The sequence below is a fragment of the Rhinopithecus roxellana genome, chromosome 19, assembly GCF_007565055.1.
Source record: "Rhinopithecus roxellana isolate Shanxi Qingling chromosome 19, ASM756505v1, whole genome shotgun sequence".
NCBI classification, from domain to species: domain Eukaryota; kingdom Metazoa; phylum Chordata; class Mammalia; order Primates; family Cercopithecidae; genus Rhinopithecus; species Rhinopithecus roxellana.
The window spans coordinates 3,610,287-3,626,497 of record NC_044567.1 but is presented as its reverse complement, the minus strand read 5'-3'; the positions used below and the strand labels follow the sequence as shown (position 1 = coordinate 3,626,497).

At 44.2% G+C, this 16,211-nt stretch overlaps 1 pseudogene; it reads left to right on the top strand.

The window, feature by feature from the left end:
* The first annotated feature begins 263 nt into the window (after positions 1-263).
* Positions 264-16,211, top strand: part of LOC104674890 — a 58,490-nt pseudogene continuing 42,542 nt past the window's right edge.

Here is a 16,211-nt window from a genome sequence, read left to right as displayed (position 1 = left end):
CCCCACCACAACAAGCTGCTGGAGTAGCGGGACCACCCGGGTCTGCCGCCCAAATCCTTTCTCGCTAAGGGGAAGGGAGGGGTGTTCGGGGGTGGGGTGGGACGGGAAGGGGGGTTTGGGTGGGATTGTGGGATAAGATCGTCCTGGTGACGCAGAGCGGATCTGGACCCGAGCCTAACAAAGGTGGTGTAAATAAAGGTGTCATAAAGGACGGGGCGGGGCGCGCGGTTGTCAGGGGCGCAAGCGTCTCAGGGGCTGCCAGAATGGCTCCAGCTAAGTGCGCGGCGCCAGAGCATGTCATGTCCCAGCTGCGCCTCTGGGTCCCATGGCCCCTCCTCAGGTTGGCAACTACTGTGGCTACTAGTTCAGCAGGCTCAGCCTCTGGAGTGGGTCCAGGACCCGCTCCAGCCGACTTCCGACCCTTTGGGGCCGAATGAGCCCTGGTTTTCCCGCTCCCCCAATCTCCCACCCGAATCTTCCCTTGCGCTTACCCCCGCCCCCCGCCCCCACCGGCAGACCCGGGGGACTTTGATTACCTGGGGTCCTCTGCTTCTTCCCAGATGTCAGCTCCGCCTCAGGAATCGACTGAGACTTTGACCGAGACTTTGGTTCCATTCCTGGACACGGATTCAGCTGGAGAGCTGCCCCCGGGGCCAGAGCAGTTAGCGGCTGCACACCAGGATCTGAATGACTCCCAGAGGTGGTTCCAATGCTGAACTGGGATCAGAATCAGACCCTAGCTCGGCCTCCTCGCCTCAAAAGTAAGGTTCAAACTGCAGATCTAGCTCAGGCTGCAGATCATCAGGCAGATTAAATACTTTACTTCTTCCACCTCTAGATAGTCAGAATTCAGCGGGGCGCGGTGGCTTACACCTGTAATCCCAGCACTTTGGGAGGCCGAGGCAGGCGGATCACGTGGTCAGGAGATCGAGACCATCCTGGATAACATGGTGAAACATCGTCTCTACTAAAGATACAGAAAATTAGCAGGGCGTGATGGCACGCACCTGCAGTTACTCAGGAGGCTGATGCAGGAGAATCGCTTGAACCGGGAGGTGGAGGTTGCAGTGAGCCGAGATCACGCCACTGCACTCCAGCCTGGGTGACAGAGCGAGACTGTCTCAAAAAATAAATAAATAAATAAATAAATTTAAAAATAAAATAAAATAAATAAGAATTCAAAAGCAACCAAGTTTACTGTTTCGCCCAAGAACCTGAAGAAAGATCTAGCTAAGCATTGGAAGCTTGCTAACGTTGTTGTTGGAACTCCACACCTATTTGTATCAAAACTTCAGTGTCAGAAACGAACTTTGCAGGATGAGTATTTAGATTCAAGTATGGATATACTGTATCCAGGCAGCCTGCCTCCAGACCTCCGGGTGAACTCAGATGAGCCTCCAGGGCCCCCTGAGCGAGTCTCTCTTTCTCAATTCCGTCTAGAGCCCGAAACTCAAAATCCAGAGACCCTTGAAGAGATCCAGTCCTCTTCACTCCAGGAAGAAGCCCCAGAGCAGCTTCCACAGCTCCCTGAGGAGGGAGAACCTTCTTCAACCCAGCAGGAGGCCCCAGCTCTGCCTTGAGGGGGCCACTCTTCTTCAACAGAGCAGGAGGCCCCAGCACAGCAGCGACCTGCCTCTGGAGAGATGGTAGCTCCTCCATTGATATGTCATGAGGTAAATGTTCCATTGAAAAGTTGGAATGAAGCTCAGCACTCACACTTGCCCAGTGTCACAGTCAAACCTGTGGGTGTGGAGCTTGTGGTAACTCCAGAGCCAGGTAAGAAACTTACATCAAGCCAGGAACAGGCCACTGCTCAGCCTCCAGAGCACACCAAGGAGATGGACTCTTCCTCAACCCAATTAGAGGCTTCAGCTCGGACACCAGGGCACCCTGAGGAGAGGAAACCCTCTGCAACTCAGCAAGGGACCCCAGCTGAGCCTCCAGGTCCTCCTGTGGAGGCTGAACCTTCCCCCAGTGAGCAGGAGCAGCCAGCTCAGCCTTCTGAGTTTCCTGTGGGGGGTTGAACCTTCTGAGACCCAGCAGGAGGCCCCAGCTCATCCTCCAGAGTCCTCTACAGAGAGTGCAGCTCAAACTCCACCAAATCATGAGGTGACAGTTCACCCTCCAGGTGAGGATCAAGCTCATTCTAACTTGCCCAGCATTACAGTGTTACAGTGAAACCTGCAGATGTGGAGATCATAACTTCAGAGCCTGCCAAGGAGGCAGAATCTTCTCCATCCCAGCAGGAGATCCCAACCCAGCCTCCAGAGGAGGTGGAACCTTCTGCAACCAAGGAGGAGGCCCCAACTGAGCCTCCAGGTCCTCCTATGGAGTGTGCGCCTTCCCCCGGTGAGCAGGAACAGCCAGCTGAGCCTTCTGAGTTTCCTGGGAGGTTGAACATTCTGAGGCCCAGCAAGAGGCTCCAACTCAGCTTCCAGAGTCCTCTATGGAGAGTGGAGCTCAAACTCCACTGAATCATGAGGTGACAATTCACCCTCCAGGTGAGGATCAAGCTCCTTTTAACCTGTCCAGTGTTACAGTTAAACTTGTGGATGTGGAGGTTACCATAACTTCAGAGCCTACCAAGGAGACTGAATCTTCCAAAGCCCAGCAGGAGGCCCCAGCTCAGCCTCCAGAGGAGTGGAACCTTCTGTAAGCCAGGAGGAGGCCCCAACTGAGCCTCCAGATCCTCCTGTGGAGCCTGAACTTTCCCCCAGTAAGCAGAAGCAGCCAGCTCAGCCTTCTATGTCTTCTGGGAAGGCTGAATCTTCTCCAGCCCAGCAGGAGGCCCCAGCTCAGCCTCCAGCACATCATGAAGTGAGAGTTTCACCTCCAGGTCACCACCAAGCTCAGCATTCAGATTTGCCCAATGTCACTATTAGGCCTCCAGACATGCAGCTCGCCATAGCAACAGAGCCTACTGCAAAGGTAGGAACTTCTCCAATCCACCAGGAGGCTACAGCTCAGCTCTCACGGCCAGATAATGATGTAGAACCTTCTGCACCACCCAGCATGGGGGCCCACCTCTGCCTCCAGAGTCATCAGAAGACCCTGGACCTTTAGCAGGTCAATGGGAGACTTCAGTTCAATCTCCAGAACCTGTTAATAATGAGAACCCCTCTCCAACCCAGCAAGAGGCTGCAGCTGAGCATCCATAGACCCCTGAGGAGGCTGAGTCTTCTCTGGCCCAGCAAGAAGCCCAACCTCAGACTCCAGATCCCCCAAAGGAAGTAGAACCTTCTCCAGTCCAGCAAGAGTTCCCAGCTGAGCCACCAGAGCCCCCTAAGTGTTGAACCATCTGCAACCCAGCAAGAAGCCTCAGGTCATCCTCCAAAGTCCACTGAAGAGGTCAGTCCTCCACCACAGCAGGAGATACCAGCTCAGCCATCAGAGCCACCTGAGAAGGTCGAACCATCTCCAGTCCTATAGCAGACCCCAACTCAGCTTTTAGAGCCACCTAAAGAGGTAGAATCCTCTCCAGTCCAGCAGGCAGGCCCTGCTCAGTCCTCAGAGGCACCTGTGGTGGTAGAACCCTCTCAGACTCAGCAGATGGCCCCATCTTCACCTCCAGAGCTCCCTCAGGAGGTGGAACCATCTCTTAACTCAGCAGGGGGTTCCAGCTCAGACTCCAGAGCCCCTATGGAGGCAGAACCTTCTCCAACCCAGCAGGAGGCCACAGTTCAGACTCCAGAGCCCCCTATGGAGGTAGAACCTTCAAGCCAGCAGCTGGTCCCAGCTCAGCATCCAGAGCCACCTAAGGAGGTTGCAGCTCAACCTCCAATGCATGAGATGACAGTTCCAACAGCAGGCCAGGACCAAGCCCAGTATCCAGTATCACCCAGTGTCACATTTCAACCTTTAGAGCTGGGGCTTACCATCACTCCAGAATCCACTATGAAGGCTGAGCATTCTACAACCCTGAGGAAGACTACCGCTCCTCCAAAACACCCTGAGGTGATGCTTCCACCTCCAGACCAGGTTCAGGCTCAGCACACAAACCTAACAGGTCATAGTTCAACCTTTGTACCTGGAACTTACCACAACTCCACAACCATGTTTTTTTTTTTACTCTCCAACCATGGAGAACTCAACTGAGCTTCCAGAGCCACCTACAGAGGTTGCAGCTCAACCTCCAGCTCATTATGAGGTAACATCAGGTCAGGATCAAGCTCAGCATTCAACACTGCCCAGTGTCACAGTTTAGCCTTTGGGCCTGGGGCTTACCATCACTCCAGAATCCACGACAGAGGTTGAACTTTCTCCAGCCACGCAGGAGACCCCAACTCAGCCTCCTAAGGTTGTACCCCAACCTCCAGTATATTAAGAGGTAACAGTTCCAATGCCAGGTCAGGATCAAGCTCAGCATCCAATATTAACCAGCGTTACAGCTCAACTTTTGGACCTGGGACTTACTATCACTCCAGAACCCACTACGGTGGTTGAACATTCTACACCCCTGAAGAAGACTCTAGTTCCTCCAAAGCACCCTAAGGTGACACTTCCACATCCAGACCAGGTTCAGACTCACCATTCAAACCTGACTCAAGCCACAGTTCAACCTTTGGATCTGGAATTTACCTTAGCTCCAGAATCCACTATGGAGGTTGAACCTTCTCCAACCATGCAAAAGACCCTAACTTGGTCTCTAGAGCTACGTAAGGAGGTTGTAGCTCAACCTCCTGTGTATTATGAGATGTCCGTGCCAACACCAGGCCAGGATCAAGCTCAGCATCCAACATCACCCAGCATCACAGTTCAACCTTTGGATCTGGGGCTTACCATCACTCCAGAATCTATTACAGAGGTTGAAACTTCTACAGCCCTGATGACTACAGCTCCTCCTCTAGAGCACCTTGAGGTGACACTTCCACCTCCAGACAAGGGTCAGGCTCAGCATTCAAACCTGACTCAAGTCACAGTTCAACCTCTGGACCTGGAGCTTACCATAACTATAGAACCTACGATAGAGGTTAAACCATCTCCAACCATGGAGGAGACCTCAACTCAGCCTCCAGACCTGGGACTTGCCATCACTCCAGAACCCACTACAGAGATTGGACATTCTACAGCCCTGGAGAAGACTACAGCTCCTTGTCCAGACCAGGTTCAGACTCTGCATCGAAGCCTGACTGAAGTCACAGGTCCACCTACTGAACTAGAATCTACTCAGGATTCATTGATGCAGTCTGAAAGTTACCCCCAAAATAAGGCTTTAATTGCACCAGAGGAACAGAAGGCCTCCACAAGCACCAACATATGTGAGCTCTGTACCTGCGGAGATGAGACGCTGTCATGTATTGATCTCAGCCCAAAGCAGAGGCTCCGCTGAGTGCCTGTGCCAGAGCCCAATACCTACAATGGTACCTTCACCATCTTGTAAGAATCACCTTTCCTCCGTTGTCCTCTGTGTCCTGCCTCACACGGCAGCCTTTTCCTGGAGGCCTCCCTGGGCCTTCTTTATCTCCCCAAGCTATACTGACAACTAACTTTCTGCTTTCACTTCTGCCTGTAATCTCTTCCTTCTCCTCATTATCCTTTACTATTAGGCCCCTTCTCCAGTCTTTTACTTGTGATTGCTCTTACTTGTTTTCTTAGCCGTTTTCATTTAGCCCCATCACGTCATTGCTCAACTGCTGCTCTCCTCCCATTTTCACTTCACCCTCTTCACAGCAGCCTGTCCCTCTCCCCATCTCAGTGATGATGTTCTAAATGGTTAAGAGTTGATTCTGGAGCCAGGCTGCCTGGGTCTGAACCCAGGGCTGTCATTTATTAGCTTGGTGACCCTGAGCAAGTTATTCTGCTCTGTGACTCAATTTCCTCATCTTTAAACTGGGGATTATGCTAGTCACCATTTCATAAGATTGTTGTGAAATTTAGGTGAGTAAATATATGAAACACTTCATCAGTGCCCAGCATATGTAGGAGTGTTGGCTGTTAACATGATTACTCAGTCTTTTAGTTATGTCCAGAACTCATCTTTGTCACTTGCTTTCTATATGTAGCACTCATTTTGTGTCCAATCCAGAGCCAAGTGTGCTACTATCCCTAGAACATGAGAATGATAGGAGGGAAGAAAGAGAATAGGCATAAAAAAGGAGGTACATATAATTAGGTACTAAAAGATAATGCAGACCATTGGTGCTAGAATTCACCAGAAACTGCGATCTTGAGATTTGGAGGTCAGAGAAATCTGGATAAGCTAAAACTTTACTTGGGGCTTAAAAAGTAGCTATAATTTGTTAAATAAGGAAAAAAAATGGGAGTACAGTCTAGGCAAAGGCACGGCTACAGATATGGTGAGAATTTAGTAAACCAATCCAGCTGCAAAGAATCAGGTGAGCAATGAAGAAACAATTATGTAAAACCTTGATTATCAGGTATGGGAGTTTAAAGGTTACACAATGACATATGGAAAGCCATTGAAAATTTCCAACCAAAAGAGATTAGATGGTTAAAACAGGAAGATTATTTTATTTTTTGCATAATGTTCAAGTGTAGACATGCAGATGATTATTTTAGAATCCATACGTAGAGTGCCCTAGAGGGGAAAGCTTAATTCAGGGAGACAAAATAGAAAGGTCTAGCAAAATCTAGGAGTAAAGTGTGAAGGGGCTAAATCAGATTGGTTGTGATAGGAGTGGAAAGAAAAGGCCTAGGATGTTTCAACAGAGGGCACCGGGCCAAAGCTTTGGCGTTACCCAGCATAGGGTTTCTTTCTCTTATTTGTTGATAATGATAAGCTTTTGCCCAGTTTTCTGTTGAAGTATTTACCATTTTTGATTTGTAGAAGGAGTTAGTTTAGACACATAAGTGCTTTTGGATAAAATACTTACATTCAAAGTAATTAACTGGCATTATCTCTCTAAGAGATGGGATGGATAGGAAGTTAAGCTTCCGGGAGATGCCTCATTTGTGCCAGTGGCCCCACATTATTTCTTGGTTAATTGTGCAAACTGGGAAGCTGACAGCGCTGGAAATTAGAAAGCAGGTGTTATTCTCTGTTTCTGAATATCCCCCACAAGGTTGCCATGATTCTTTTTTTTTTTTTTTTTTTTTTTTTTTTGCCATGATTCTTTTACTTATCCTGTTCATTCTTTTCCTTCCTATTCAAGGATATGAACTGTGTTTCTTCACAGAAATTTCCAAGGAAACTATATTTCTTACATTGGTGAAGATATATGGAAAGCATACAGTTGGACTGAGAAACTGTGAGTATATTCTCTCCAAATATGACAAAAAACTAACTGCATTGTAAGATCCTTCCTGGTATAGAATTTTGAGGTCAGTACCTCTGAGAAAACATGTTTCCCCTCCATACCCCAATCAACCTCTGTTGATTGCAATCCTGTGGTTATTTTAAAATTAAATTTGGTAGGCTCTCTTTAAAATAAGAGTCAATTTAAATTTATTTTTTATTATACAAATAATACTTTGTTATATATACATATATATATTTTTTTCAGAGACGGGATCTTACTGTGTTCCCCAGGCTGGAGTGCAGTGGTGCAATCATGACTCACTGCAGCCTCCACCTCCCAGGCTCAAGAGATCCTCCCATCTCAGCTTCCCAAGTAGCTGGGACCACAGGTACATGCTACCATGCCCACCTAATTTTTTATTTTTTGTAGAGACAGGGTCTCCCTATATTGCTTAGGCTGGTCTCAAACTCCTGGGCTCAAGTGATCCTCCCACCTTGGCCTCCCAAAGTGCTGGGATTACAGGCATTTTGTAATCCCAGCCCTCAGCCCCATCCCCAGCCCATGATTACATTCTTAATGTATAAAAATGAAATAACAGCTATAACGAAAACCCTCCTTGTGTCCTACTCCCTCATCCCTGAGGTAACACTCCATGTTTAGTATATAACCTTCCAGACTTTTCCCCATTTGCCTACATACATATTTACATAAAGCAAAATAGATTTGCTGTGTGGCTTTAAAAATCTTTTTTCTTCACATAAATGGTAACGTCTTACAACTTGATTCTTTCACTTCATGATATGTCTTAGATTTCTTTCCTTCCCAGTACTTAGAGGGTTACTGCATTCGTTTTAAACTCTTGCATAATATTCCATAGTATGGATGTATCATAGTTTATTTAATAGTTCCCCCATTGATGGATGTTTAGATTATGTCTAGTTTTCTTGTTACATGCATTGCTGCAATGAAATCCATGATTCTTTGTGAACATGGGCAAGTATTTCTGTAGAATACATATCTAGAAATGGAATTGTTGTAGAATGTATTCTGTAGAATACATATCTAGAAGTAGAATTGTTGGGGTGAAGCCTATGTAGATATGAAATTTTAATTGCCGTCAAAAATGTTGTGCCAACTTACACTATGGTCAACAGAGTATGACAGCATTCATTTCCCCACACTTTTCACCACTGGGTATTCTACAACTTTTTGTTGATGTTATGGGTGAATAAAAGGTATCCCATCTAAATTTGAATTTTTGTGATTACTTATGAATTTAATTAAATATCTTTATATGTTTATTGAACATTTGTGTTTCTTCTCTGAGTTTTCTGTCCTCTGTCCATGATCTTGTTGAATTTTTAAAATCATTTTCTTATTGATTTATAGAAGGAATTAGACACATACATGATTTTGGAAAAAATGCTTACATTCAAAGTAACTGGCATTTTTTTTTTTTTTTAATTGAGACAGTCTTGCTCTGTCACCCCAGGCTGGAGTGCAATGGCGCCATCTCGGCTCACTGCAACTGCCACTGCCCGGGTTCAAGCGATTCTCATGCCTCAGCCTGCAGAGTAGGTGGGACTACAGGTGTGCACCACCATGCCTGGCTAATGTTTTTGTATTTTTAGTAGAGACGGGGTTTTGCCTTGTTGTCCAGGTTGGTCTCGAACTCCTGACTTCAGGTGATCTGCCCTGGGACTATAGGTGTGAGCCACCACCCCCAGCCAGTAACTGGCATTTTTCACAACAGTTTGTGTGTCACATCATTAGTTCAACTTATATAGACAAATTATACATGAGTTCTAAATTAAAAGTAAAACACATGACAATCATAGTCATCTAAGAAGAGGACCACTTTAAAATGGTTATGACCACTTTAAAATAGTTTCCCTCACCCTTAGTTTGACATCTTATTAATAAGGAAAAAAATGCTGGAACTAGACAATCCTGTTTTCTAGCTCTAAAGGAGAGATGGGATTCTGGGGCTTGTGTTCCAGATGGAGTCTCCTGATAATAGGAAGGTGTGGGAGATGGCTGGTAAGGGACTGTACACCCTTCCTCCAGGGCTGCAGGACCCTGCCCCCTTTCTAACACCAATTGCTCCTGCCTGGAGGAAGACACCCTTTGTTGCCTGGCCCAAGGAAGAAGGATATGTGGTTGATGTACCTCTGGCTTCTCCCACTCCACTGTCCCAACCAATAACCTGTAGGTAGTTCTTGGGCATTTCTGACAGGGGATCATTTGTAGAGCTGCTTCCACATTTTGAGTTAAGATTGTGGATTTTGAAATTATTTCTGTTCTATAATTTTTAGAGATTTGCTAGAGGTTGGATGGTTAGAGACTTGGCATGTTCTCAATCTGCCACAACTTCTTAGGAAAACAATTTTGTACCCTTATTATATCCTAGAGAAACCCAGGCAAAAGTATTATCAGAATACAAGTATAAGAATGTTCAAAGCAGCATTCTTTGTAATAACTAAAAACTAGAAAAATCTCAGTATCTGTCCACAGTAGATGAATCAATACATTGCAGTATAATCATACAATGGAATATTCTATTATTCTATTATATAATAATAGAAACATATTAATACTTTGTATAATAATAGAAGTATTATTAATACTTATTAAAAGTATTATTATGGGTGTGTATACTGAATAGAAGTATTATTAATACTTCTATTATTCATTAGAAACATAATGCAAGCCACATACATAATCTTAACTTTTCCGGTAGTTACTTAAAAAATAAAACTAAAAAATAAACAGATGAAACATGTGAATATATTATATCCAAAATATTATCATTCCAACATGCAGTCATTATATATATTATTAATGAGATATTTTATTTTCATACTAAGTCTTCGAAATATCCAAAGGGGTATCATTTCTACATGTTGTTAGTATAAAAATTAATTGGGGAGTTTACATTCTTTTTTCCATACTAACTCTTTGAAGTCTAAATTTGGTTGCTGAATTTTTATCAAAAAAACTTAATCTGTTCTGCTGAGCAGTCTAGGGAGAAAAGTTAATAATAATAAAAATACTTAACCTGGCTGGGCGCGGCGGCTCACGCCTGTAATCCCAGCACTGTGGGAGGCATAGGCAGGAGGACCACTTGAACTCAGTAGTTTAAGACTAGCCTAGGCCGGGCGCGGCGGCTCACGCCTGTAATCCCAGCACTTTGGGAGGCATAGGCAGGAGGACCACTTGAACTCAGTAGTTTAAGACTAGCCTAGGCCGGGCGCGGCGGCTCACGCCTGTAATCCCAGCACTTTGGGAGGCATAGGCAGGAGGACCACTTGAACTCAGTAGTTTAAGACTAGCCTAGGCCGGGCGCGGCGGCTCACGCCTGTAATCCCAGCACTTTGGGAGGCCGAGACGGGCGGATCATGAGGTCAGGAGTTTGAGACCATCCTGGCTAACACGGTGAAACCCCGTCTCTACTAAAAAATACAAAAAACTAGCCGGGCGCGGTGGCGGGCGCCTGTAGTCCCAGCTACTCGGGAGGCTGAGGCAGGAGAATGGCGTAAACCCGGGAGGCGGAGCTTGCAGTGAGCGGAGATCCGGCCACTGCACTCCAGCCCGGGCGACAGAGCAAGACTCCGTCTCAAAAAAAAAAAAAAAAAAAAGGCTAGCCTAGCAACACAGTGAAACCACGTCTCTACAAAAAATTAAAAATATTAGCGAGGCATGATGGTGTGTGATTATAGTTCCAGCTACTAGGCAGGCTGAGGTGGGAGGATCACTTGAGCCTGGGAGGTCGAGGCTGCAGTAAGCTGTGATTGTGCTACTGCTCTCTAGCCTGGGTAACAGAGTGAAACCTTATCTCAAAACAAACAAACAGACAGACAAACAAAACACCTTAATCTATATTTAGATTTTGTAAAATTTGCAGTTGAAAAAGTAGCATCATGTACCCAATAAATTTTCTAATGACTGCATTGAGTATCAGCTTTTAAATTTAAAAATAATTAAAATGAATAAATTAAAGATTCAGTTCCTCAGTCACTAACAGTAGCCAAATATAGCTAGTAACTACCTTATTGAAAGCACAACACAGGCCTTGGAATGAATCAACCTCAGCAACATACATCTTAAATGTACAAACAGATTATTGAGTGACAGAAGTAATACAGAAAATAATATGTGTAATATGATTTCTTTTATATAATGTCCAAGGAGGCAAAGCTAAAATATGTTGTTTATGACTGACATATAATAGGTAAAACGACATTTTATTTTATTTTGTTTATTTTTGAGACAGGGTCTGCAGTGGTGTAAACACAGCTCACTGCAGCCTGGACCTCCCATGCTCAAGCAATCTTCCCATCCGAGCCTCTCCAGTAGCTGGGGCTACAGGTGTGCGCCAACATGCCCAGCTAATTTTAAAATTTGTCTAGAGATGAGGTCCTGCTGTATTACTCAGACTGGTCTCGAACTTCTGGGCTCAAGCAATCCTCCTACTTTGGCTTCCCAAAGCGCTGAGATTACAAGTGTGAGCCACCGTGCCCAGCCAGAACTACATTTTATTTTACTTTACCAGTTTATTTTATTTTATTTTATTTTATTTTATTTTTTGAGACAGAGTTTTGTTCTTGTCACCCAGGCTGGAGGACAGTGGCGTGAACTTGGCCCATGGTAACCTCTGCCTCCTGGGTTCAAGTGATTCTCCCACCTCAGCCTCCCAAGTAGCCGGAATTACGGGCACCCACCACCATGTCCAACCAATATTCGTATTTTTAGTAGAGATGGGGTTTCACCATGTTGACCAAGCTGGTCTCGAACTCCTGACCTCAGGTGATTCACCCGCCTCAGCCTCCCAAAGTGCTGGGATTACAGGCGTGAGCCACTGTGCCAGGCCGGACCTACATTTTAAAAACAAGAAAATTATTACAAAGGTCAGGATAGTGGATATCTATAAGGGTTAGAGAGGGGGTTGTGATTGGAAAGGACCTGGGGCTTCTGGGATGCTAGTAATGATCTTTCGTAATGATTATACGGGTATCTGCTTTATAATTATTAAACTGAATATTTGGCCAGGTGCAGTGGTTCACATCTGTAATTGTAACACTTTGGGAGGTTGAGACAGGGGGATCACTTGAGCCCAGGAGTTTGAGATCAGTCTGGACAACAGAGTGAGACCCTGCCTCAGAAATTAAAATAAATGAAAATAAAATAAAAACAACATTTATGTTATGTGTGCTTTATGCACATTGTAGTTCTCAAATATATATATCTATAGATATAGATATATGTATCTATATCTATATATAGATAGATATATATTGAGACGGAGTCTCGCTCTGTCGCCCAGGCTGGAGTGCAGTGGCCGGATCTCAGCTCACTGCAAGCTCCGCCTCCAGGGTTTACGCCATTCTCCTGCCTCAGCCTCCCGAGTAGCTGGGACTACAGGCGCCTGCCACCTCGCCCGGCTAGTTTTTTTTTGTATTTTTTTTAGTAGAGACGGGGGTTTCACCGTGTTAGCCAGGATGGTCTCGATCTCCTGACCTCGTGATCCACCCGTCTCGGCCTCCCAAAGTGCTGGGATTACAGGCTTGAGCCACCGGGCCCGGCCCTCTCAAATATTTTTAATGGGAGAAAAAAGTCGAATGACTTCACTTGCAGCCCTGACATGGTTCCAAGTGGGGCTTTTATAACAAGGTTTGGGAAAAGAGAGGAGGAAACGGAAGTTCTGCTGATGTTGGTGCCACCCGGAGTTGGATTCGAACAGGGACTTTGTGATCTAGAGAGGAGGCATTAAATAGACAATTTGGTGGGAAGAGTAGGTAGGGGTGTGCTTGTGTGTGTGTGTGTGTGTATGTGTGTATGTAGTGGTGGTGAAGAGAGATGGACACAAAAAGGAAAATGTAAGAAAAGGTTTGAATGAAAGCAGAGCAGATACCACCATCTTGAAATTACCTTCACCGGGCTTTCCTCCACATGTAGGAGTTAGTCCTGTGTGGCAAATAGTTGTAGTTTGCATTTTGATCTAGAAAATAATTTTTCATTTTCCAGAATTCTCAATGAAAATTATTTGACTGAATTACACAGCGATTCATTTGAAGGCCTGCTATCCCTCCAGTATTTGTAAGTTAGTTAGTTAATCATGTTTATTAGTTTTTAGTCATATTATCTGTAAAATGAATAAGGGGTTCAAATTAGATAATCTCTAAGATTTCTTTTGGCAATACAATTCTGCAATTCTGTAAGTTTGTATAGGGTCTCAGCCAATCTCTAGCATTAATATCTTTTTTTTTTTTTTTTTTTTTTTTTTTTGAGACGGAGTCTCGCTCTGTCGCCCAGGCTGGAGTGCAGTGACCGGATCTCACCTCACTGCAAGCTCCGCCTCCCAGGGTTCACGCCATTCTCCTGCCTCAGCCTCCTGAGTAGCTGGACTACAGGCGCCCGCCACCTCGCCCGGCTAGTTTTTTGTATTTTTTTTAGTAGAGACGGGGTTTCACCGTGTTAGCCAGGATGGTCTCGATTTCCTGACCTCGTGATCCGCCCGTCTCGGCCTCCCAAAGTGCTGGGATTACAGGCTTGAGCCACCGCGCCCGGTAGCATTAATATCTTCTATGCATTTTCAGTTTTTTAATGATATAGACAGAATACAGACAGAAAAAAAATTTCACGTGGTAATAAGATTTGAGCAGTGATTGATACCCCTATGAACCTTGTTTTATAAAAAGTGTTCACATATCATCTTCTTATATTCAGTCTACAACCAATAGATCAAATCTAATCTACAGTCTGTTTTTAAATAGCCCATTAAGTTAAGAATGGTTTTTACACTTTTAAAGGACTGGGAAAGAAAAAGAAAAGAAACAAAGAGAAATATGCAACAGAGACCACATGTGGCCCAAAAGCCTAAAATATTTACTATCTGACCTTCACAAAAAAGATTTAGGGCCAGGCACCGTGGCTTACGCCTGTAATTTCAGCACTTTGGGAGATCGAGGCGAGAGGATCACCTGAGGTCAGGAGTTCGAGACCAGCCTGGCCAACATGGTGAAACTCTGTCTCTGCTAAAAATATAAAAATTAGCCAGGCATGGTGGCAAGTGCCTGTAATTCCAGCTACTCGGGAGGCTGAGGCAGGAGAATCACTTGAACCCAGGAGGCGGAGGTTACAGGATCATGCCACTATACTCCAGCCTAGGTGACAGAGCAAGACTCTGTCAAAAAAAAAAAAAAAAGAAAGATTTGAAAAAGTTGCTTTAGTAGAATGAAAGGAATTAAAGTTAACTTCAGATTGTTGCCTAAAGGAGAAGGAAATACAGACCACCTGCATTAATTTGAATATCATTAATCCAGAATTTTTTGATAATTTAATCTAAATTAAATTAACATTTAAATATTAAATAATAAGCAGCTGAATTATATAAATAATATTATCAAGAATATTAAGCTACCAAAAGAATAGCCTGGTATTTAGGATTTCATTTCAGGAATTGTTATGCTAAAACAGATGTTTAAAATGATGGTTAAGTGGTATAGCTAGACTGTTTATAGCAAGTAAGCATATCAGAAATGCCCCTAACTCTTCACTAATTACAAAATAACTATGTCCTCAGCCGTGTTACCAAGGAAGGGATATCTGCATAGTATTTCTGTCTGTTTAGAGATAAGAAGATACTATGTTCATTGCTATGAAAGCTTGATTTTTATCCTTTGTCCATGGTTCAGAGGTGTGTATGTCATTAATCCTCATTAAGCTCATTAGTGATGCTTTTTTGCAAACAGATTCAAACGTAGAAGGCTTGAGGAAAGTGGGTATAAAGACCCTCAGGTGGATACCAAAGTGCTACAAAGGCCATGAAGTAATAAAACTACATTTCCTTTAAAACAGTCATTTTCCTTCTACTCACTTCCCCAGCTCTTCATTTATTTTATAACTATGTGAGTTCGATTTATTTCCATGTGTCAGTTTTAAACACGGTGGGCAATGCAGATGAACAAGACCTAGTCCATGCTTTCAAGAAGTTTATGCCCAGAAGAAATGGGATGAAAAATAACTACATTAAAAAGAAGAAATGGATGTGGGCTCTAGGAGGGATACATTGTTTCTGGAGCATAGAAGAGAGGAGATCGACTTCAATTTGGACCCAGGAAGATGTTATTAGAACAATGCCATTTGAATAGGACTTTGAAGGGCCGTTGTGTAACATCAGACAAACATCTTGGGGAAAAGATTCTAAACTTGCAAAAGGAAAATGGGAGAAGGGCAAAACACAGCAAAGCATTTGAGGAATGCCATGAGTACCTGTAGAGTACAAGGAGGGAGAGTAGGAAATTAGAGCCAGATCTTCTAGGACTTTGAATGTCAAGCTAAGGAGCCATCATATGGACCAGTGTTATCACAGCAGTGCTGTGAGATAGAGCTGCATCACAATCACTGGGAGGGTGCGTTAGAACTCAGTTCTGCACTCTACCCTCGCAGTTACTGATTCAGTTGGTCTAGAGTGGGACCAAAAATTTGCATCTTCAGTAATTTCCTAGGAGATGCTGGTCTTTGCAAGCCACTTCTGGAGAGTTTATCTCATGACTGTGTGCAGGATGGTTTAGGAAGGGAGAGACTAGAGATGGAGACATCAGCCAAACAACATTACACCATCCAGGTAAAGAGGGAGGGACAAGCTGACAAGCTGGAATCAATGGAAATAAGAGTCAACTGGAGTTAAGAATGGGTGTTGACTACACCTGTTTTTATTTGAAAAATAAAAAATCCAGTTCCATGTTGTTTTGTTGCCCTATCACTGTATAACTGAAGAAATTGCTTTCATGAAATAATAAAGCAATATAAAACCAAAAAAGAATTTCTATTAATATGATAGAAATTAATTATATTAATATGATTTGAATTAGTTCAAAGTTATGTATTAGTTAAAGAGGTAACTTCCTTTCAAATGATGTGAAAGGATGTCTTTTATTTCTTCTGATGTTGAACTGGCTTAGGAAAATAGACGTAAACTAGGAAGGTGAGACTCTTCCTTTTAATATTAGA